The sequence below is a fragment of the Scleropages formosus genome, chromosome 6, assembly GCF_900964775.1.
Source record: "Scleropages formosus chromosome 6, fSclFor1.1, whole genome shotgun sequence".
Lineage (NCBI taxonomy): Eukaryota > Metazoa > Chordata > Actinopteri > Osteoglossiformes > Osteoglossidae > Scleropages > Scleropages formosus.
The window spans coordinates 2993342-3018803 of record NC_041811.1 but is presented as its reverse complement, the minus strand read 5'-3'; the positions used below and the strand labels follow the sequence as shown (position 1 = coordinate 3018803).

Sequence of the window (25462 nt, the reverse complement as noted above, 5' to 3'; positions counted from 1 at the left end):
TACACCCCCTAGAGGATGGGTTTACCTCCTTTCCCAACCTGAACATCAGGCGATGGAAGCTTATTTTGCGGAGGCGCTAGAAGCCGGAATAAGCCATCCATCTACTTCTCCAGCTTCTGCTGGCTTTTTCTTTGTTGAAAAAAGAGATGGGACTTTGCGTCTGTGTATTGATTATTGGGGGCTAAATGCCATTACTGTGAAGTACCCTCACCCCTTACCTCTTATCACTTTGGCCCTCGAACAGGTCTCAGGAGCTAACATCTTTACAACACTGGACCTTAGGAGAGTGTATAACCTGATTCATATTAGGGAGGGAGATGAGTGGAAGATTGCCTTTAGTACCACTCTAGGCCATTATGAGTATCTGGTCATGCCTTTTGGCCTGGCCAATGCGCCTTCTGTATTCCAGACTTTTGTCAATGAAGTATTCCGAGAGATGATCAATCGATCAGTATTGGTTTATTTAAATGATATCCTGATCTTTTTTCGGTCTCATGAGGAGCATATCGCACATGTCAGGGAGGTTTTACAAAAGCTGGCAACACATAAGCTGTACGCGAAGGGAGAGAAGTGCCAGTTCCATATGGAATCCCCCAACGGGGTTACGATGGACCCAAAGAAGGTCTCAGTAGTCCTGTCCTGGCCTCAGCCAAAGACCGTAAAGGACCAGCAAAGGTTCTTATGCTTTACGAATTTCTATAGGCGCTTCATAAGGAACTCCAGTACCATTGCAGCCCCTTTGACAGCGTTGTTACAAGGAGCACCCAGGCACCTGACCTAGACTCCTGATGCTATTCAGGCTTTTGAAGACCTGAAGAAGCGTTTTACCTCTGCCCCAATCTTGAAGCACCCTGACCCCAAGTTGCCCTTCATCGTAGAAGTTGACACGTCGGAAGTAGGGGTAGGGGCAGTGCTCTCACAGCACAAGGGAAATCCCCTTAAGCTCTATCCATGTGCCTATTTTTTCACACAAACAGTCACCAACGGAAAGGAATTATGATGTGGGAAACAGGGAGCTCTTAGCCATAAAGATGGCCTTGGAAGAGTGGAGACATTGGTTAGAAGGTGCTACTCATCCGTTTCTAGTGTTGACTGACCATCGGAACCTGGAGTATCTACAGAAGGCAAAGAGTCTCAACTCCAGACAAGCACAGTGAGCCATGTTCTTCACCAGGTTCCGTTTCACGGTGACTTATTGTCCCGGCTCCAAGAATGGCAAGGCTGATGCTCTTTCCCGGTTGTTCAAGGTTTTGCCTAGGCTCTCGCCACCAGACACCATCTTATCACCAGCGCAGTTTGTGGCTCCCATCCGTTGGGCTTTGTTGGATGACATCAAAACAGCCCAACTTCAGGAACCTGGTCCCGGGGAGCAGCCACAAGACAAAGAATATGTCCCGTCCACCATCCGGTCTGAGCTCCTACACTGGGCCCATGATGGTCCCAGTACAGGACATCCTGGAATCAACCAAACATTGAAACTCCTCTCAGAATGCTTCTGGTGGCCATCCATGAAACAGGAAGTAAGAGATGTCGTCCTTGCTTGTACTACATGTGCCCAGGCCAAGGTCCCACAACAGCTGCCAGTAGGGCTCCTTGAACCGCTCCCAGTTCCAAACCGTCTATGGTCTCATATAGCAGTTGACTTCATTACTGACTTACCTTGTTCTGATGGAAACACTACTATAATGGTGGTCATAGTTTGCTTTTCCAAAGCCTGTCAACTGGTCCCACTGAAAGGTCTGCCCACAGCCCTGGAAACCACAGAATTGTTGTTTCAACATGTCTTCTGGCTGTACGGCATACCAGAGGATATCGTTTCAGACAGGGGACCCCAGTTCACCTCAAGAGTCTGGAAGGCCTTCTTTTCCCTCTTGGGAGTCTCAGTCAGCCTCTCCTCCGGCTATCATCCGCAGTCTAATAGGCAATTGCAGCGCCTCAACCAGGAGATCGGGCGTTACCTGCGGAGCTATTGTAGCCAGAATCAAACTGATTGGAACAGATTCCTCTCCTGGGCAAAGTATGCCCAAAACTCCCTGATCCATTCATTTACAAACCTAACCCCTTTCCAGTGTGTGCTAGGTTACCAGCCTCCATTATTTCCATGGACGGCAGAAACCAGTGGACTACCAGCAGCGGACAATTGGTACAAGAGGAGTGAATCGGTGTAGGAGTCTACACATGTCCCTCTCCAGGAGACGGTGGCCGACCAATAGGAAAAGGCCGACAAAAGACGCAGGACTGTGTTGTACCAATCAAGGCAAAGAGTGTGGCTGTCTACCCAGGACCTCAAACTGCATCTGCCTTCAAGGAAACTAACCCCTCGTTTCATCGACCCGTTCAAAATCCTAACAAGGATCAGCCTGGTTTCTTACCGCCTACAGTTGCCACTTCATTACCGTATCTGCCCCACGCTTCATGTCTCAAGCCTTACTATGTTTCCGCCCTGCAGAGTCCGGCAGTTTCTGCCCCTCCACCTTTGGATGTGGATGGTTCTCCTGCTCACTCTGTCAGGGCCCTCTTAGACTCCAAACGACGAAGGGTCACGTTCTACTATCTAGTTGACTGGGAAGGTTATGGGCCGGAGGAGCAATCTCGGATGCCAGCACGGGACATATTGGAGCCGGATCTCATAGCAGACTTTCATAGGTGTCACCTGGATCGGCCCGCTCCGTGACGACAGGGAAGGCTGCCTACCTGTCAGCGTCAAGCAGCTGGAGCAGCTCGTGGGGGGGTACTGTCACGGCCAACGGGGGTAATTCCCCTCCTGGCCAGAGGAGGCGCCATTCACTGCCACTAGCCAACACCTGCGTACCAACTCACAGTCTCGTAGTTCGCAGAGGTATAAAAGGAGCAAGCAGAGCAGGATCAATTGCGGATTCTTAATCAGCGGTTCCATTGTGCTCTCCTGGCGATCAGTGGTCTCTTGTTTCCTCGGTTTGTCTCATAGGTGTTTATGTTCCAGTCCTGAGTGCCCGTCCTGTCAGCTCCTGCCACTTGTTCTCCAGTCCTGGTCCAGTATCCCAGTCCGGTATTTCATCACATCTCTGGGTTCCAGGCATACTCACAGAGTAGTGTTTCACTGTTCACCATAGTTCGAACACAGTGTGTGTTTCCTTGTCCCAGGTTTCTTGTTTCACCTCCACTGAGTGCTTTACAGTCTGCACAGTGCACTTCTAATATCTCTCTGCACGTAGGGTCATTCTACTTTTCGTCCGTGTTCGGACGTAATAGCAACACACGTCCGTGTTGGACTCCCATCCGGACGCTACACACGAATGGGCTTGGAAAAATTATAAGTGTTTTAATTTTTGTTAAGAACAGAACTCTGAATATTGACACTGTGGTATATCTCACTCTGCAATCAAAAAAATGTGTAATTCATGGGAAAACAGTCAGACATTGTGTCCTTTTTCCCTGACATATTGTTTTTTTATATATCATCCACTGAAAACTTAATGACATCAAGAACTATGAGTTTTGTGTCATAAGACTGAAGTAATAAAATGAAATAAAGCTAGAACTGTTTATTTTGAAGATACATTTTTTATAGTTGCATTGATGAAACATCTATTAAAAGCAGCTTAATTTTATTTTTAATTTTTCTTATATAAAAAAGTATAATGCAGGGTGTTTTTGCTGGAGGAATTTGGGCTTACATCTTTGCTCAAGGGTAAATATCAACCAGGTATGTGGGGATTACAACAGAATTTTCCTGACCATCACTGAAAGCACTGGTTTCTATATTTAACATTTGTTCATTTAGCAGATGCTTTTCTCCAAAGCGACGTACATCTCAGATAAAATGCAATTTGTGCATTTCATTAGGAAAAAGAGAGACAGTTGCAGACATGTGATTCTTAAGTAGACCTAGTTTGTTTCTTTCCACTTTATGCACCGATGTTCATTGCACGAGTAGGTGCATAAAACTCAGACTAGATAAATCCTGATCACCTTCCTACATTTTTTTAAAGGTCCACAAACATTTACATACAATACAGGAGTACTGGTTGTGTAAAGGCTTATCTGGGCATGATTATAAAGTTACGGTGCATGAACATTTACAGCATACATGGGCTTGAGAGATCATGGGTGAAGTGAGTCTGGGAAAGGTAAGTTTTCAGACCCTTTTTGAATGTAGACAGAATTTCAGCAGTTCTGAGAGAGAGGGGGAGGTCATTCCACCACAACAGAGCCAGAACCTTCGTGCGCGGGACCACCAAGCAAGCAGAAGTAGACGAGCGAAGTGGTCTGGTTGGGGTATAGCGGTTAATCAAGTCTTGTAAATAGCTAGGAGCAGTTCTATTGATGCATTGGTAGGCAATAGCCAGAGTCTTAAATTTGATCCGGGCAGCTAAATACAAAAATTTTTACTAATGAAATGTCCAAGGAAGATGACAACAGCATTTCAAATGGTTATTTAATGTTTGTAAACATCTGCTACTTTACGTAAATATCATCAGCTGGCAGATGTCCTCTCAGACATCTTTAGCATCTCACTGGCACAAGGTCCCTACATCTTTCAAGACCACCACCATCATATCGGTGCCAAAGCAGTCTCCTGTGTCCTGCCTGAATGATTACCCCCTGTTACACTGATGCCCATCATCATGAAGTGCTTCAACTTATACTCTGGCCTGTGTACTTTACTGTCTTCTCTTGTTTCTGTACTCGTCTGTTGTATTTATCTTCTTTGCAAAGTGCACTGTATGTTTTGTGTGGCATGGAGATGTCACAAACACACACACACACACAAAATTATTCTTAAAATAATTAAACTTCTGTACCTTCAAACATTATTGATCATGGACACTCATTGCTGAATTCTTTATTTGCCAGAAGTCTAAGTTTTATGAACACAAGGAATTTAGTGTAGAAATGATTTTTTTTCATTTATTCATGATTTTTTTTGGCAATAACTGATATTTATTATCACATACGATTAAACAGTGTTTTATATAATGAATAGAAATATAAATTTTTCAGTGTTTGATTTTTTTTTTTAGTTATGAGTAAAGCCAGACTGAAGTCAAGATGAGGGACCCAAAATAAAAAGCTCTTCTGACTTATGAGGCCTCCAAAATGAACCTGATTAAAATATCTTTTCTTGTGTAAAAGCAATTTTTTAATTCCAAAATCCAAGTGATATTTACATAAAGTAGCAGATGTTTACAAACATTAAATAACCATTTGAAATCCTGTTGTCATCTTCCCTGGATATTGCTGGATTAGTAAGAATTTTTGTATTCAGGGGGTCTTAACATTATCAGCTCAACCAGAGATTCTTCTCCAGATGTGGACACTGATCATTGCTGCCACCATAAGGACCAGGATGAGGACTCCACAGAGGTTCCTGAAGAGAAGCCCAGTATCTGCAACACCTGGAGATACATCATCATCACAGTCAGTATTTTTACCAGGCAGATAAACCCATCATCATGATGATCAGTACCTGACCTTCAAGTGAAAAAAACATTATCATGCCCATTGTACTATGAAGAAAAACATTTTTGTAGTGTTGTATAATCCGTTTCTTTGGGCTGCATAACAGATACTGTCTTCCATTCTACATTTAATTAATTACCGATTGCTCAAATCAATTATCGTTTTATAATCATTTCATAGCGTCTCTTTTTATAAAGCACTTTGTAAAACTTTTTAATAAAATGTTCAAGATTTATTTTAATATAAAGCTGTATGAACATTATAAACACTGATTAACAAAATTTTGCCATTCATTTCAGTTTAATTGTTCACTGGCCGAGAACCGTTTATCAGAATCATTTAAAAATTATCAAATCTTTTAGTCAAGTCTAAGCTGGGGTCCCACAGTAATTTCAGCACTACAAATTGTACAGTATCAGATATTTAAATTTTTTGGCTTTTAACATATATTAAAGTATGATTACATCAATTTTACCAATGAGCTTTCAGTTAGAATGTGACATATTTTAAAGCCTTCTGAAAGATTAACATGAAAAATTTCTGCCATTGTTGGGATGGTCAAATCTATAATAAAATAAGTAAGGTTCTTGAAAATGTGAAATCTCAAATGCTGAGATTTGTACATTTGTAAGTTGCTCAGTTCGGAGATGGAGAAAATTTATTCGCTTGCGTCGCAATTACTATTGATGGTTAATGATTTCTTCATATCAGAAATATTTATTTTTATACTAGCTATTTCTATCTCCCGAGTCTGCAAAATGAATGGAGAAGCTGTATAAACACCTCATCACTATCTGTGGAAAATGTGTCTTACTGGAGAAAAAAAAAACTTGACTAATTGAAGTGATGAAGACTGTCTCTCATGTACTTTAAAACTGTCTCGGTTACACCTTTAAAACAAAAAAGTAGATTTTTTCATTGCAAAACAGTATATTGCTTGATAACACAAAAAAATATAGATTTATTATATTTACTTGTGGTGAATTGTGTTTTGTAATCTTGTTTACCTGCCAAATATATCTAATATCAACCTATTTTGAAACACACACACACACACACACACACACACACACACACTTTCAGAACCGCTTGTCCCATACGGGGTCGCAGGGAACCGGAGCCTACCCGGTAACACAGGGTGTAAGGCCGGAGGAGGAGGGGACACACCCAGGGCGGGATGCCAGTCCGTCGCAAGACACCCCAAGCGGGACTCGAACCCCAGACCCACCGGAGAGCGGTCCAACCCACTGCGCCACTGCACCCCTTCTATTTTGAAACATAACTTAAAAAAAAAAGATTATAAAATGTATGCATATATACAAACTTGTTGATTTACATTTCAGGATTAAAAAAAGATACCTTTTTTAGCATATTATATATATGAAGAATAAAAGCCATTTAAGAATTACATCTCGTATAATGACATCCTGGTACATCATCATAGAATCAGTATCTGCACCAAGTGAAAAAGCTCATAATTACATATATACACATCCATCCATCCATCCATCCATCTTCCTCCGCTTTATCCGGGGCCGGGTCGCGGGGGCAGCAGTCCGAGCAGAGTACTCCAGACTTCCCTCTCCCCGCACACCTCCTCCAGTTCCTCTGGGGGAACCCCAAGGCGTTCCCAGGCCAGCCGGGAGACATAGTCTCTCCAACGTGTCCTGGGTCTGCCCCGAGGCCTCCTCCCAGTGGGACAAGCCCGGAACACCTCTCCAGGGAGGCGTCCAGGAGGCATCCGGAACAGATGCCCGAGCCACCTCAACTGGCTCCTCTCGATGCGGAGGAGCAGCGGCTCTACTCCGAGCTCCTCCCGGGTGACTGAGCTCCTCACCCTATCCCTAAGGGTGCGCCCAGCCACTCTGCGGAGGAAACTCATTTCTGCCGCTTGTATCCGCGATCTCATTCTTTCGGTCATGATCCAGAGTTCATGACCATAGGTGAGGGTAGGAACGTAGATCGACCGGTAAATTGAGAGCTTCGCCTTACGACTCAGCTCCCTCTTCACCACAACAGACCGGTACAATGACCGCATTACTGCGGACGCCGCACCGATCCGCCTGTCAACCTGCCGCTCCATTTTTCCCTCACTCGTGAACAAGACCCCGAGATACTTAAACTCCTCCACTTGAGGGAGGAGCTCCCCCCTAACCCGGAGGGGGCAATCCACCTTTTTCCGACTGAGAACCATGGCCTCGGATTTGGAGGTGCTGATTCTCATCCCCGCCGCTTCGCACTCGGCTGCAAACCTCCCCAGTGCACGCTGCAAGTCTTGACTTGATGAAGCCAACAGGACCACATCGTCCGCAAAAAGCAGAGACGAGATCTCGCGGCCACCAAAGCAGACACCCTCCGTTCCCTGACTGCGCCTAGAAATTCTGTCCATAAGGATAATGAACAGAATCGGTGACAAAGGGCAGCCCTGGCGGAGTCCAACATGCACCGGGAAAAGGTCTGACTTACTGCCGGCAATGCGAACCAAGCTCCTGCTCCGGTCATACAGGGAACGAACAGCCCGTAGCAACGAGCCCCGAACCCCATAATCCCGAAGTACCCCCCACAGGATGCCACGAGGGACACGGTCGAATGCCTTCTCCAGGTCCACAAAACACATATGGACTGGTTGGGCAAACTCCCACGAACCCTCCAGCACCCTAGTGAGGGTATAGAGCTGGTCCAGTGTTCCACGGCCAGGGCGAAAACCGCATTGCTCCTCCTGAATCCGAGGTTCGACTATCGGTCGGATTCTCCTTTCCAGTACCCTGGCATAGACTTTCCCAGGGAGGCTAAGGAGTGTGATCCCCCTGTAGTTGGAACACAACCTCCGGTCCCCCTTCTTAAAAAGAGGGACCACCACCCCGGTCTGCCAGTCCAGAGGCACCGTTCCCGAACTCCACGCGATGCTGCAGAGGCGTGTCAGCCAAGACAGCCCCACAACATCCAGAGACTTGAGAAACTCGGGGCGGATCTCATCCACCCCCGGAGCCTTGCCACCGAGGAGTTTTTTGACTACCTCAGCAACTTCAGCCAGGGTAATGGACGAGTCCCCCTCCGAGTCCCCAGCCTCAGCTTCCTCTACGGAAGGCGTGTCGGAGGGATTGAGGAGATCCTCAAAGTACTCCTTCCACCGCCCGAGAACATCCTCAACTGAGGTCAGCAGCGCACCACTTCCACTGTAAACAGTGTTCGTGGAACACCGCTTCCCCCCTCTGAGTCGCCGGACGGTTTGCCAGAATCTCTTTGAGGCCGACCGAAAGTCTTCCTCCATGGCCTCACCGAACTCCTCCCAAGCCCGAGTTTTTGCCGCGGCGACTGCCAGAGCCGCGCTCCGTTTGGCCCGTCGGTACCTGTTAGCTGCTTCAGGAGTCCCATGAGCCAGCCAGGCCCGATAGAACTCCTTCTTCAGCTTGACGGCATCCCTTACTTCCGGTGTCCACCACCGTGTTCGGGGATTGCCGCCGCGACAGGCACCGGAGACCTTATGGCCGCAGCTCCGAACCGCCGCACCGACAATGGAGGAGCGGAACATAGTCCATTCAGACTCAATGTCCCCCACCTCCCTCGGGACCTGGTTGAAGCTCTGTCGGAGGTGGGAGTTGAAGACCTCTCTGACAGGGGCCTCCGCCAAACGTTCCCAACAGACCCTCACTATGCGTTTGGGCCTGCCAGGTCTATCCAGCTTTTTCCCCCGCCATCGAATCCAACTCACCACCAGGTGGTGATCAGTTGACAGCTCAGCCCCTCTCTTCACCCGAGTGTCCAAAACATATGGCCGAAGGTCAGAAGAAACGACTACAAAGTCGATCATCGACCTCCGACCTAGGGTGTCCTGGTGCCAAGTGCACTGGTGGACACCCTTATGCATGAACATGGTGTTCGTTATGGATAAACCGCGACTAGCACAGAAATCCAATAACAACTCACCACTCGGGTTCAGATCAGGGAGGCCGTTCCTCCCAATCACGCCCCTTCAGGTATCACTGTCGCTGCCCACGTGGGCGTTAAAGTCCCCCAGTAGAACGACAGAGTCCCCAGTGGGAGCGCTTTCCAGCACGCCCCCCAAGGACTCTAAAAAGGCCGGGTACTCTACACTGCCGCTAGGCGCATAAGCACAAACGACAGTGAGAGACCGTTCCCTGACCCGAAGGCGTAGGGAGATGACCCTCTCATTCACCGGGGTAGACTCCAACACATGGCGGCTGAACTGGGGGGCTATTAATAAGCCCACACCAGCCCGCCGCCTCTCACCTTGGGCAACGCCAGAATAGTGGAGAGTCCACCCTCGATCGAGTAGAGTGGTTCCAGAACCCAAGCTGTGAGTGGAAGTGAGCCCGACTATATCTAGACGGTATCTCTCAACTTCCCGCACCAGCTCAGGCTCCTTCCCCGCCAGTGAGGTGACATTCCAAGTCCCAAAAACCAGAGTTGGCGCCCGAGGTTTGGGTCGGCCGGGCACTCGGCCCCGACCACCGCCCAACTCACAATGCACCAGCCCCTTACGGTTTCTCCGGCAGGTGGTGAGCCCACCGAAGAGCGGCTCCACGTTATGGCTTCGGGCTGAGCCCGGCCAGGCCCCGTGGGCATAGACCTGGCCACCAGGCGCTCGCATGCGAGCCCCCCCCCCAGGCCTGGCTCCAGGGTGGGGCCCCGGTGACCCCATACCGGGCGGGGTAAACGGACGCCTTGCTTTTTCCTTCATAAGGGGTTTTTGAACCGCGCTTTGTCTCGTCTGTCATCCAGGACCTGTCTGCCATGGGAGACCCTACCAGGGGCATGTAGCCCCAGACAACATAGCTCCTGGACTCATTCAGGCACTCAAACCCCTCCACCACGATAAGGTGGCGGTTCACGGAGGAGGTTCACATATATACACATTATATCTAAATGGTGAAAGAATATTAGAAATATTTTTGAAGTATGTCAATCAATAGATTAAAATTCTGTTTTTTTTTTTTCCCCAGAGAGTTTTACATGCAATATTGTTATATACCAAGCGTAAACTTCTGTCAGTGATCATTTGTAAAACCTATATGGCTTAGTGTAAAGTATTTATAAGATCTAAATAAAATCTATGAAATTAGTACAGGTATAATGAAGAAACAGAGAGACAGTCACCATTATTAAGGATGAAAAACGTTAGTTCAGTTCACGCAGATGGCTGACGACATCAACACTTAGTAAATAATTACACACACACACACACACACACACACACACACATTTTCAGTACCGCTTGTCCCATACGGGGTCACGGGGAACCGGAGCCTAACCCAGCAACTCAGGGCGTAAGGCTAGAGGGGGAGGGGACACACCCAGGACGGGACGCCAGTCCATCGCAAGGCACCCCAAGCGGGACTCGAACCCCAGACCCACCGGAGAGCAGGACTGTGGTCCAACCCACTGCGCCACCGCACCCCCTTAAATAATTATATCTTTTGTATAATTTTACACACTTTATGTATTCATTGTTTTCTTCAGAACTGAAGGAAAGTATTTATTCTTTGAACAATCAGACATTTCATATGCAATCCTTCATTCCACAAGATATTTCTTCCACAAGATGTTTCAGATATATGGAAAATACAAATTTCATATCATATGTTGTATTCCACTTTTCTAAATGGAACTTCACTGTGGTTTTTGTAGAAGAGACAGTAATCTCCATTCTGAGCTTCACAGCGAATCTGTTCCTTATCCAAAATGTAGATTTTTTTTCAGGAAATTCGATAATGGGGGTCATCTAAAGAAAACATAGCATTGGGATTAAATATAACTTCTTTCTGCAGATTTCTTTCTATATACTTCACAGATTAAATGATTTATTAATTTTTTTTTTTCTTTTTTTTTTATAATTTAGTCAGACATCAGACACCACTGAATTCTGCAAATTCTGAATTTGCAACATGCAACCTGAGAAAGCTGATGTCACTCCAGATACTGGAAAAAAAAAAAAAAAGAAAAACATTTGTGCTATCATTCATTCTTCAGCTTAATTTCCTTTTCTTTTCTAAAAATTTCTGTTTATTGTATAAAACACTATTACTTACCCAGCACAAGAAGCAGTGTATAGAGAACCATAGTTACACTGTGTTTCACTCTGGCAGTGTCATGGTTTCGCGTTCCGAGAGGACGGACTCAAGTGCAGAGTTCTCCAGAGAGAGGTTTATTGTAGCAGACAAGGGCAATCCAAAGGGAGTAGTCGAGGGACAGGCGAGGGTCAGACGATCAGCAGAGTACATAGGGCAAGGTGAGAATCTTAGCTAAAACACAAAGGCGAAAGGTCAAGATCAGAAGGCAAAACAGGAATCACAATCCTGAGTGAAATGACATTTGCCAAACAAGGTTCCGCATCCCTGTCTGTTCCGCGTCCCCTTTTATCCCCACTTCCATCAGGGAACAGCAGGTGTCGCTGATGTCCTGGTTGCTGGGAACGTGACATAACCCCCCTCCCCGACGGGCAGCTCCAGACGCCCTAAGCCTAGACGGTGGGCGCCCCCGGCGGCGAGGGGCCGGACGCTCTGGGTGATCCCTGTGGAAGACAGCAATGAGATCAGGATCAAGAATGTCAGATGCCGCCACCCACGAGCGTTCCTCCTGGCCGTACCCCTCCCAATCCACCAGATACTGCAGCCGACCCCGCTGCCGTTGGGAGTCCAGCAGGGTCTGGACCCTGTAGGTTCAGTCTCCCTCGATGGGCAATGGTGGAGACCGAACTGTATCTGCCTGCGGCTGATGAAGGGACACCCCCACCGGTTTCAAGAGAGACACATGGAAGGTGTGGTGTACCTGGAGATCTGGGGGCAATTGCAGGCGGTAGGAGACTGGAGTTACCCTGCCCAATATCTTGAACGGGCCTGTGTAACGAGACCCTAACTTTTTGATGTTATCTTGAGTCACAGGTCCCGGATAGAAAGCTACACCTGTTACCCAGGTAAGAAGGATAACGTGCTCCGATGTCAATCCGCCTGTCGTTTGTACCGCTCAGAACTGCACAGCAGGTGGTTCCGCACCGTCCTGCACACCTTGTCACTCTCACAATACCAGGTCTCCATGGCAGGAACAGCACTCTGCGGAGGATCCCTTGGAAACAGAGCAGGCTGATATTCTAAGACACACTGAAATGGCAAGAGACCTGTGGATGAGTGCACCAAGGAGTTGTGGGCGTACTCTGTCCATGACAGGTAGTGAGCCCAGTGATGCGGTCACTGGAAACAGTAAGCCCAAAGGTAACGTGCAACATCCTGTTGCAGGCGCTCTACCTACCCATTAGCCTGTGGGTGGTAACCAGACGTGAGGCTTACTGTGACTCCAAGCTGCCGCAAAAGGCTTTCCATACTTGGGAGGTGAACTGGGGTCCCCGGTCGGTGACTATATCTTCTGAAAGTCCGTAGAGTCGGAAGACTTGTTCAAAGAGGATCTATGCGACCTCGAGAGCAGTTGGTAACTTCGGGAGAGGGACCAGACAGCAGGCTTTGGAGAACTGGTCAACCACCATGAGTATTACGGTCTTACCCTCAGAGGTTGACAGGTCCACCAGGAAGTCTAGGGCGACATGAGTCCAGAGCCGAATGGGAATGGACAGCGGTTCCAGGAGGCCAGCTGCCTTTTCGTGTAGGGTCTGAGCACAAGTAACACATGCCCACACAAAGTCCCTGACGTCGTCAGCCACTGAAGGCCACCAGAACTTCCCCTGTAAAAGAAAAAGCGTGCGTCATATACCTGGGTGGCCCGCCTCTGGCACCTCGTGGGCCCACTTTATCACCGCTGTTTGGAGCTGCTAGGCACATATTCTCTTCCGGCGGGTTTTCCGGGGGGTTCCGTCTCGTTGGCCTGGGTGTCTTGAACTTCTTGGAGTAATTGCCACTGGACGGGCCCCATGATGCATCCGTCTGGCAGAATCCCCTCTGGAAAGGTCGGAGTAGGCTCGGGGTCGTGGATTCTGGACAGGGCATCTGTCTTGGTGTTTTTGGAACCAGGGCGGTAGGACACTGTGAAATTAAACCGGGTGAAGAACAGAGCCCACCGTGCCTGGCGGGAGTTTAATCGTTTGGCCTTTTCCAGGTATTCAAGGTTTCTTTGATCGGTAAGAACCAGGAATGGATGTGTATCCCTCTCTAGCCAGTGTCGCCATTCTTCGAGGGCTAACTTGATGGCTAGGAGTTCCCTGTTCCCAATGTCATAGTACGTTCCGCTGGGGACATTTTTCGTGAGAAAAAGGCACATGGATACAGTTTCGGAGGGTCCCCTTGCCTCTGGGATAAAACCGCTCCTACCCCGACCGAAGAGGCATCAACCTCCACTACAAATGGCAGAGAGGGGTCTGGCTGTTTTAGGACTGGGGTGACATGAAGCAGGTTTTCAACTCTTGGAATGCCATCTCTGCGTCTTCTGTCCATGGGAGCCTACGTTCCTTACAGGCGGTGAGAGCAGTGAGGGGGGCTGCCACGGTGCTGAAACAAGGGTAATAGTTAGCGAAGCCCAGGAAACGCTAGAGAGCTCTTACCGTCGTAGGTCGGGGCCAGGACGTCACCACATTGACTTTTTGGGGGTCCATAGAAATTGCCTCGCGGCTCAGGATGTAACCCAGAAAGACTTGTCCCTGGTGGAAGATACATTCCTCTCCCTTGACGTACAGCTTGTTCTCAAGAAGAAGCAACAAAACTGCACAGACCTGATGGATATGCTCTTCTCGGGTCCTGGAGTCAATCGGAATGTCATCAAGATATACGATTACGTAATGATTAATGAAATCACCCAACACATGATTCAGAAATACTTGGAAGATGGAGGGGGCGTTCATGAGGCCAAACGGTATGACCCGATACTCATAATGCACCGGTTGGTGGAAAATGCCGTCTTCCATTCATCCCTCTCTCGGATCCGGATCAAATTATAAGCACTGCGGAGACCAAGCTTGGTGAACCAAGAGGAACTGTGAATGTTTTCTAGGGCAGCTGTGATCTAAGGCAAAGGGTGAGGATATTTAACTGTGATGGCATTCAAACCTCGATAATTAATACAGGATCGCAATTCCCCATCTTTTTTACTGATAAAGATGAAACCTGCTGACGCTGGAGAAGTGGTCAATCGGATGAGCCCAGAAGCGAGTGCCTCAGAGATTTATTCTTGCATGGCCCTCTGTTCTGGCAAGGACAGCGGGCATATCCAATCCCGGGGAGGTGTGGTTCTGGGCAACAGATCTATTGCACAGTCCCAGGGTCGGTGCGGTGGGAGTTCCGCTGCCCTGGCTTTGCTGAATACCTCCCAAAGGTCCTTGTATTCTGGGGGAATCTCTGGTGGAGGAAGTCCCTCTACGCCCTCCACCGACGTAGCGCGGCAGGGAAGAATTAAACAAGAAGAGCGACAGTTATTTCCCAAGAAATCAATTTTTTAGTGCTCCAATGAAAAACTGGATCGTGTCTCGTCAACCAGGGGAATCCTAATATAATCGGGGTCTCAGGGGCTCATATGAGGAAAAAGGTAAATACCTCCTGGTGGCATGCTCCTGTCTCTAGTTGTAGGGGTATAGTGCGAGTGTCCAGTACTCCAGACCCGAGGGGTTGACCGTCGAGGGCTTTAACCTTCAGTGTGACTTCACAATTTTTTCGAGGAACATGATCTTTCTTAGCAAAGCCCCAGTCCATAAAACACCCAGTGGCTCTGGAGTCAATTAACGCTCTTGTATGGACTTGATTCCCCTCCCATGTTATACAGACAGGTAATCGCAATTGGCCCCTGTACTCCCCGGAACTCACCTTGGACTCCCTTGAGGTCCCCTGGGGTGACCTTACTGGGCAGGATACTCGGAGGTGTTCCAGTGAACCACAGTAGAGGCATAGGTTTCCCACCAGGCGACGCCTCCGTTCCTCTGGACCCAAACGGCTCGGTCCTACCTGCGTGGGCTCAGGTTCGTCGCTAGACTTGGCCTGGGGGGAGAGAGCCAAACCCCTCGACTTTGTTGAGTCTGACCGAGATTATCAATGGTGATGGCGGTCTCCACACACTGGTCGAAGGTCCAATCCTTACCCCTGTACGTCAGCTCAGCCTGGATCCATGGGTTCAGACCATTATGGAAACTGGTAAGGAGGGCAGCAGAGTTCCAGCCGCTCTTTGCTGCAAGGGGTCAAAATTCAAGGGCGTATTCTGCCACAGTACGGTTTCCCTGCTTCCAGTGCCAGAGACGGTCCCCTGCTGTGCGGCCGGTGTGAGGGTGATCAAACACCGCCTTGAACTTTTCGCAAAAGGTGGTGTAGGTGGTCTTTTGACGCGTGCGCCACACGGCCTCCGTCCATGCTCGAGCCGGACACACCAGTAAGGACAGGACAAAGGCAATCTTAGCTTCATTGGTTCCGTACATGCAAGGAGAGCACTCAAACACCAACTCGCACTGCATCAGAAAGTTCTGACACTGATCGGGAGTGCCATCATACCGCTCTGGGGTCGCGATGTGCGTCTCGGTCCCAGAAGCCTCAGGGGTTGCGGGCGGAGCGTCTTCTTCCAGAACCGCGGGAATCGCCGCAGCGACAGGCTGTATGACTCCTCCGACTTGCAGCGCCTGAATCAGTCTCTCCACCATTTCTTCCAGACGCTTAAGGGTCTGGTCGTGAACGCCAAGGAGAGCGCCCTGAGCGGCAAGTGCCGTACGCATCTGAATACACTCTGCTGAGTCCGGGTTAGAAGCGGAACCTTCTGTCATGGTTTTGCGTTCCAAGAGGATGGACTCAAATGCAGAGTTCTCCAGAGAGAGGTTTATTGTAGCAGACAAGGACAATCCAAAGGGAGTAGTCGAGGTACAGGCGAGGGTCAGGCAATCAGCAATCAGAGAAGACAGGGCAAGGTGAGAATCTTAGTCAAAACACATAGGCAAAAGGTCAAGCTCAGAAGGCATAACAGGAATCGCAATCCAGAGTGAAATGGCATTTGCTAAACAAGATTCTGCATCCCTGTCTGTTCCGCGTCCCCTTTTATCCCCGCTTCCATCAGGGAACAGCAGGTGTCGCTGATGTCTTGGCTGCTGGGGACGTGACAGGTGGAATGAATATAGACAATATGGGTGCTCGTATCTTATACACAGGAAACCAGAGCACCCAATAAGGCTCACGGGCTGAAATCAAACTCTCACCTCTCACATTATTATGTGTACACTAGATGTAAAAAGCAAAACTTACTTCTGTTAACAAAGTTGTAGAAATATATAAATAGGATTTTAAATAGATTAACATTGTAAGACCCCAATTAAACAAATGAGAATGAAAAATATGGAAAATGTGATGCATGGTTCTTCATGTTTACTGTGAAACAAACATACTGCAAAACCATATACAGTATTTAATAATTGACTGAAAACAACCCATGAATGCAAGGAAGGATGGAATAAGTGATTGCTAGATTGACTGAGCAATCAGTTTTTGAAAATCACCTGTCAAATTGACTGATTTTCCTCCTGACAGAAGCATGTCAAAGGAACATCAGATGGTCTGACTCCTCAGCAGAGGCCTGCTGTCTGTGGTTTTTGCACAGTGCTGTAGTGTACGGCACAGAGGCTCAATGCAAACCACTCCCTGACTCCTGCTCCAAGCCATGTGCTGTAATAAACATACACTTGGCAGTGGGCTTTACACAAATAGCTCTCATCTTGGTGAGTAACACGTGAGTAATGCGTGAGGCTTGAGATGAAGCAAGCCTCTGCTAAACTGCATACAACTCATACAACTAAAACACTAACCAAGTGTAATTCAAGTAATTCAAACAAAACCAAGTTTCCTCAGGTGGCTACAGCTAAAACACTTAAAACAATGTTCACCAGACAGAGCTTAAATTTGCCTCACCCCATGCGGAGCATCTGCTCTGCAATACCTAGGTACTTTAACTTTGGTACCACTTAACCCTCTCTGAGTTCCTCTCTGGCACTTTGGTGGTGTTAGAAGCTCCTTTTCACATGTAGTGTTAAAGGAAGTACAGGAGGCCTCAGAAAGATGAAAACTGCAATCACTAGTGAGAATAAAAACTTTCACCTGTCTCTGTTGCATAGTTTTTTTTTTTCTATTCAGTTTTATTGCCCACCTTTGTCCTTCCACGGCATCAGTTTCCCTACCATTTCTTGGACTCCAACTTTCCACCAAATGCCAGAAAGATGCCACACAGACATCTGTATTTAGCTGGTAATACAGTTGTGTTTTTTTTTTTTTTTTTTTTTTTTTTTCCGTCAGTCCTGTGCTGCTCTGAACTCAGGATCACCAAAAAATCAACTCGTGCTGGATAGTTTGTCAACTGTGTTTTGCTCAGTATGCTACACTTGCTACCTCGGTCCTGTTAAAAAGCTATGTGCAGACCTGAAGCAGGTATTTATGCAACACAGGAGACCGGACCACACCTCCATCTTACAAACAATATTTATAACTAAGCATACTGTACATTGGGAGAGCATGTTCTGAAGAAATAGGCACAAGGTTTGGCCAGTTTACCGAATGACCATGTTAAAAGAAACATTCCTCATTGTCAATATCCTTTGGAGAGTAAAGTAAATAGTGAAAATCATCAAGGTCAAATTGAAAGTTCCCTACAGCGATTAAGAACACAAGTCTACTTGTAGAATACTCTGTAGAAAGAGTTTCCTCTTTTAACTGGCAGAATCAGTCTGGGAATTTCTTATCACCTACTGGAGATCAGCAACTCAGAGGATATTTTTGTACAGACTTCCCTGCCTATTCCAACTTTTGGGAGAGTAGGAGCTGTTGGGATGAATATTTTCACTCATCTGCTCTGAAATTAACCTTAATTAATGGGTTAGGATCCGCAACCCTGCTTGGGGCAAATGGTTTAAGACTGAGTTGTGCAGGATTTGCTGGGGGTTGGTATGAAAACTCTTTCATTTTACCCAGAACTGTGAATTTAATTGAGACATTCTAGAGGACGCGGGGGCGCGGTGGCGCGGTGGCGCAGTGGGTTGGGCCGCAGTCCTACTCTCCGGTGGGTCTGGGGTTCGAGTCCCGCTTGGGGTGCCTTGCGACGGACTGGCGTCCCGTCCTGGGTGTGTCCCCTCCCCCTCCGGCCTTACGCCCTGTGTTGCCGGGTAGGCTCTGGTTCCCCGTGACCCCGTATGGGACAAGCGGTTCTGAAATGAAACATTCTAGAGGATTTAATCTTTATTATAAAACTTCATGGTTTTCAACACTTTTCAAGTTTGGAGAGGCATTAATATTTACCTGTAGATTTCAACTGGACTATCATTATTGTGTCCTGTTGTCATTAACCAAGATCACCCTCATACCCCCTTAAATTTGGTGTCTAAAGGGCTGCTAGATGCATGTGAATGTGCTTAGTTTCTTGGTGTATTGTTTCTGTTTCTATAATGCTATGACCCAGTGTTTTTTTTTTTTTTTGTCTTCAGGGACACAAATCTTCAGTCCACAGATAAGGCAACATGCACTTTGACAGAGCAACACAAATAAAGTAGAGATTCCAAATAAAACAGAAGACAAAGGAAAGTGTGTGGACAGAAAACCCTTTTAATAACACCATCGCCTTATACTCAAAACATGCAAGAGTGGAATAATATGCAAATGAAGAATTACACTGACACTAACCAAAAAAAAAAGAGTTAAAGATGTATTTAGCTTAAAAAAAAAAATCATGTAGTCGATTATGGTATCTCAAATTTCTATCAATCGTTGAATCCCTGAACTATTACAATCTACCAGACTTGTGTGTGACCATGGGATCAGTTACAATTTCAAGGTTTCACCAAACAAGCCACACCTGCCAGAAAGACCTGAAATGTACCCTTAGAGTGATGCAACTGATCTTTAGGCTAATCCTCATTCTCTGTGACTAGGTGTGCACCACAGTGGCATAGACGACCTCAGGTCTGATCTTCACGTTCCGTGACTTGGAGTGTAACACACAGGCATAATCAGCCTCGGGGCTAATCTCCGCTTTCCTTGATCTGGGGTGCACCACAGTGGAATAGCACCTCTCTGTTTCGATGTCCTGCTGCTACAGAGGGGAAGAGAGAGAAAAATTAAAAAAAAAAAAAAAAAAAGTGATGGGAGGCCATTCACAGGGAAAATTCAGGGCATCAGTTTCAGTACAATAAAACAAGGTGAGGTAAACGTTTAATTATATTCCTAAATAACTGTAGAAACAGCACAGATTGTGGCTTACCTCTGCATTGTCATACTGTACTACTGCTTGTTACATATGACTTGATTATCTTTCATATTAAATAGAGAAGGATGCTTTTAATTTTTCCATTTACAACAGTTTGCAGCCTACGGTTTTTCTTTTTTACTGAAATGCATATCTAACATACAGTACATTTAACTATATACGATATAAAGTCCAGGTGCCTGGATGTAACTTTTGAGCACATCAATGAACATTAAATGAAGAAACATTTGTGGCTAAGTAAAGTAAGCACAAAGAGACTTCATATAAACATTCCAATTTGGCACATGAACTGAATTTACACAAATTTTATTTTTACATAATAATTGTTTTACTTGGTACTTGGAACTTCTATGACTGGCCATCTGGCTGCAACATACTTACCATGTCAACCTGAGGTGGAGATTTCTTAATGCTGGAATCTTAAAAAACATAAATGTCAGTACATGTGAATTTATATGTAAATTATCACCAAATATTTAAATTTGAATGCTTTTTTGAAGAAAGCATGAGTCTATTCACTCACAGATTACATTATTAATTATTATTCTTATTATTATTATTGCAGCACATGCATCAATATATTGATGTGTTACCCCTTAGTCACATATTGTAAACGTACTGCGTTTTAGACAAAGGAAGAACAGGACTCCCATCACCATCAACACCAACAGGGCCCCGATCATTGACCAAATGAGAAAACCTATTGAGGCATTTCAAGAAATCACCATTAAACCATCATCAATGAAATGCTTTTAATATTAGATGTGAATTACCAAATCAGAAATACCAAAATCATTCTCAATATGTAATGGAGGAATATAAATCAAATAAGGACAGTAATACATGACAATTTCAGTAAATTAAGTTTAGTGTGTACCTGAGTCTCCATTATTGTTTTTATTAACACCCGATGTTATATGATGTGTCACACCTGAACAGGGTCAATAACAGAAAGTTATAATAAATACAAATCTAAAATACTTGTTAAAGAAACATTAGCAAATTCAAATGTGAAGACAGTCTGGTACACCTCAAAAAAAAAAAAAAAAAACTTCGGAAAACAGTATATTACTTGATTGCACAATCAGTGTATTGATTCATTACACTTACTTGTGGTGAGCTGTGCTTTCACATCTTCTTCACCTGCAAAAAATATCTAATAAAAATCTATTTTGAAGCCCTGAAAGCTGAAACAGAGTTATTACAAAATTTACACTTATATACGAAAACATTGGTTTTCATTTAGCGATTCAGTAACTTTTTATAGTATACTATAAATATACAGGACCCAGCCAAGTCCACTGCACCACTGCTCCTGGGTGTGGTGGCGCAGCAGGCTTGGCCAGGTCCTGCTCTCTGGTGGGTCTGGGGTTCAAGTGCTGCTTGGGGTGCCTTACGATGGACTGGCATCCTGTCTTGGGTGGGGGCCCCCCCCAAGACTTGTGCCCTGTGTTGCCTGGTTAGGCTTTGGGACAAGTGGTTTTGGCCTATCTGTGCGTCTGTGTGTGTCTAATTTCAGATAGTGAAGACAATTAACTGGGGAGGTCGACTATGAGGTCCTCCCAAATATACCATCTTAACCTCCTGAAGCGCTGGCAGGAGGCCCGTCTCCTCCTTGGCCACCATGGTCCCGGTGCAGGATGAGTTGGGCCCGGAGCTGCCCGACCTGGGCCAAGCCCCCCTTCCTGTCCCAGTTGGCCCAGGCCTCACCAAAACCCAGCAATAAGAGGTGGCCCAGGCACAACAGGAATTTGCTGATGTGTTCTCCCCTCTGTCGGGTCAGACGACACTCATACAGCACCTGATCCAGCCTCTTGAAGGGGGCCCGGTGCGTAGTGGGCCGTATTGCGTCCCTGTCCACAAACAAGAGGTGTTGCAGGACGAACTTGACAAAATGTTGCAGTTGGGCATCATTGAGGAATCCCACAGTGAGTGGAGCAGCCCGGTGGTTCTGGTCCCTAAGCCAGATGGCTCCACCCAATTTTGCGTTGATTAGAGTCTGATGCTTACCCCATGCCCAGGGTGGATGAGTTGTTGGACCGGCTGGGCTCTGATCATTTCTATTCGACACTGGATCTCACTAAAGGCTACTGGCAAATTCCCTTGTCTCCAGAACCTAAGGAGATCTTGGCCTTCTCAACTCCTTTTGGTATACACCAGTTTGTTACACTCCCATTCGGTTTACATGGGGCCCCAGCCACCTTCCAACGCCTCATGGACAGGATCCTCGCACCCCATGCCAGGTATGCCATGGCTTACCTCAGTGATGTCATTGTGTACTGCCCGGAACTGGTCGCGGCACATGGCCGACTTCAGGGCGGTCCTACAGGCCCTAAGAGAGGCGGGCCTCACTACAAACCCAGCGACATGTGCTATTGGAATGAGAGAGGTACGGTACCTGGGGTTCTTCTTGGGGAACGGACAAATTCGGCCCCAGATGAACAAAACGGTCGCCATAGCGGCTTGTCTGGTCCCCAAGACAAAACAGGCAAGGTCTTTTCTGGGGGTAGCTAATTACTATCGCAGGTTCATTCCAGGGTTCTCCACTTTGGCCATGCCCCTGACAGACCTCACCCACCAAGGGGCCCCGGAGCTGGTCCAGTGGACGAAGCAGTGCCAGCGTGCTTTCCGGAGAATCAAAGAAACGCTGTGTGGGGGTCCCGTCCTTGTCTGCCCTAACTTTTCTCTCCCCTTTCTCCTGCAGACTGACACCTCTGATCGGGGTTTGGGGACAGTCCTCTCCCAGGAGGTAAAAAGGGAGTGGCGGCCCCTGTTGTACCTCAGCCGCAAGCTGACGGCCCCGAAGTGCCAATACAGCACCATTGAGAAGGAGTGCCTGGCGATTAAGTGGGCTGTCCTTTACTTCCAGTTTTACCTCCTGGGACAGGAATTAGACCTGTGCGCAGACCACGTGCCCTTGCAGTGGTTGCACACAAAGTGGGATTCGATTCCTCGCCTCACCTGCTGGTACCTGGCCCTCCAACCTTTCCACTTCCAGATAGTGCACAGGCCGGGGTAGGAGTAGGTGGTCCCCGACTGCCTCTCGCAGTGGGTAGGGGTGGGGGATTGAATGGGGCACAGCGGGGAGGGCCCCGCAGCCCCGAGCCCTGGGGACCTGCCAGTGGTGGCGGAGGGGTGTAGCACTCCGAGGTGGCCCGAGAAGGAGGCGGAGACGGGGGCAAAGCTGCTATAGCTGGGGCTGATTACACTCTTTATTTCTTCCCCAGTGCCCAGCAGTAGAGAGAAGAGTTTGAGGAGGCGAACGAGACAGACGAACCCGCGCTCGAACCCGATCCTAGAGACGACGCCCACTTCCCGACCGACCCGACTCTCCGAGCCCCCCTGACCCGCACAAAACCTCATCCTACCTGTTCCCTGGTCCCCCTATTCCACCCCCTTCCTTCTCCCAGCTTTAAGGGAGAATAAAAGCCTTCATCAACGGGCAACTGCACCTCTTGTCTCCTGCCTCATCTCTTACAATTATATTAAAAAATGTTGCTTTGCCTTTGGGTATTTGATAACTTTTCTAATATATGGTATACAGACTACAATCCTTAAGACTGTAATCCTTTAATAGAAAAATTTAAAACATTTCTGTTGAAACTATTTGGTGTCCACTGTATTTCTCTGAATTATATTTGTGATTATTCTTTTACTTTGAGATTAAAATACAATATTTAAATCCATTAAATATTGTTGTAAGGGAACAATAATAATTTGTTAAATAACTAAAAATACAAAAGGTTGCCGCACTATTTACCTGTATTCATTTCATTACTTACCAAAAACAGTAACTTTGACTCCATTACTGCGTACTGAGGAGATCACTTCATTATTGCCCTTTTTCAGCTCAACAGCACAACTCAGTGCAACCTCTGCTTCTTCACTCTGATGAACAGTTTTTGCCAGTATATCCTTCCCAGTGAGAGAGACCATACAGACTCTGGACTGGAACATTTCTGTCCTCATTGGACTTTCACTCTGGTCGGTGTAGAAATGACACCGAGTTCCTCTTTGGGCCTCACATCGAACTTTGATCAACTCCTGTACATTGATCTTTATTTTATCTGCTGTAATCCTTACTACAAATGGATCTGTGGATAACAAACACATATATAGAATTACATTATGGAAAAAGAGAAACTTATTCATAAATAACCTGTATAGGAAGACTTACCTGTTATTACCATCTTCTTCACCTCACTGCGCTGCGAGAGACGTGTTCCTCCTGTTGAGTTTAGTCCAACAGCACAGCTTAAAAACACCTCTGTTTCAGACTCAACAGCCCTCTCTCCCAAAATATCCTCTCCAGGTACACGAAAGATACAGACTTTATATTGTGTGTTATATTCCACTGTCCTGAATGGAACTTCACTGTGGTCCTTGTAGAAGAGACAGTAATCTCCAGTCTGGGCTTCACAGCGAATCTTCCCTTCTTCCACTAAGTTTATTGTTACAGGCACTTCTATGACAGGAGTCGTAATTGCTCCGATGTCTTCTGAAGAGAAATTGTGTTAAAAAGAATCGTGTTTCCATGTCAGCGGTTTTCACAATACTCATAATATGATTTCAGATTAATTTCACACAATCTTGAGAAATGTTTGATGTACCAAATACCTGAATAAATTCTTGTCATTTTAAGGTGGAAAAAGGCTGAAGAAAAAGAAAAAAAAACAGAAGTAATTATTGCTTTCATTTACAGACACTTTCATCCATCCCAATTCTTAGTTCTCATCTCAGAAAAATACAAACCAGTATTACTTACTCAGTCTGAGAAGCAGCATGTACAGAATCATGGTTACGCTCTGTTTTACTCTGTTAGAATGAATATAGATAATGAGGACCTTTCTCTCTTATACACAGGAAACCAGAGCACCCAATAATGTTCATGGGCTGACTCAACATCCAACTATCCAACATAGAAGTTCTATATTTGTATAATTAAAAAAGTACAAATTCCTTTTTCATTAGAAAGATATAAATATAATATATTGCACAACATAAGAATTGGACTTATCTCAGTGTTCAAACTGGATTCCAACACAGACTTCAGTCAGTGCTAGTGTCTGGCAATATGACCCTTCACCTGAATTGTTTTGACCAGCACATCTGAGACATTACATATTTATTCTGAGAAAACCTTTTACTTCTGTTGAGTTTATTTTCTATACCTTCTTCTTAAAAGCTGTGAAGCGTCTCATTCTTGGGTTCTGTTTATTGGATTTCCCCTTTGAAGGGGTGTGGTGGCGCAGTGGGTTGGACCACAGTCCTGCTCTCCGGTGGGTCTGGGGTTCGAGTGCCGCTTGGGGTGCCTTGTGACGGACTGGTGTCCCGTCCTGGGTGTGTCCCCTCCCGGGTGTGTCCCCTCCCCCTCCGGCCTTACGCCCTGTGTTACCGGGTAGGCTGCGGTTCCCCGTGACCCCATATGGGACAAGTGGTTCTGAAAATGTGTGTGTGTGATTTCCCCTTCATGGCCAACAGTATTGTTTTAGAACATCCATATCTTTCTTATCAGTTTATCATGGTAGATTACTAATATGAAGTGGCAGCAGTGGCAATGGATGGAGGCAGCAATTGAGAACCGAAGTAATTGGACCAAAAATTTTTATTTTTCTTTACTTAAAAAGTTGAACTCAAGTAATAACAAAGCTTAACCCAAGCCAAATACAAAAATAAACATTAAGTTATAAAAGAAAATGATGCATATAAGCCATGGGCTTAAACCCCCTGCATCAACTGCAATACACAACTGTCCTTTCCTCTGTGTGTCTCTCTAACTAGTGACCTAATACAACATTTTATACCAGTAACTCCGCCCTTCTGGCTACACCATAACAGCCTCAACTAC

At 46.5% G+C, this 25462-nt stretch overlaps 1 long non-coding RNA gene across 1 annotated transcript; it reads right to left on the bottom strand.

The window, feature by feature from the left end:
* Window positions 1-24062: 24062 nt before the first annotated feature.
* On the bottom strand, window positions 24063-24410 carry LOC108923623 (uncharacterized). Its single transcript, XR_001965240.1, has 3 exons — window positions 24380-24410; window positions 24232-24267; window positions 24063-24112 (listed from the first exon to the last, which is right to left on the bottom strand). It is a non-coding gene; the product is annotated as an uncharacterized LOC108923623 (long non-coding RNA).
* Between the last annotated feature and the right edge of the window lie 1052 nt (window positions 24411-25462).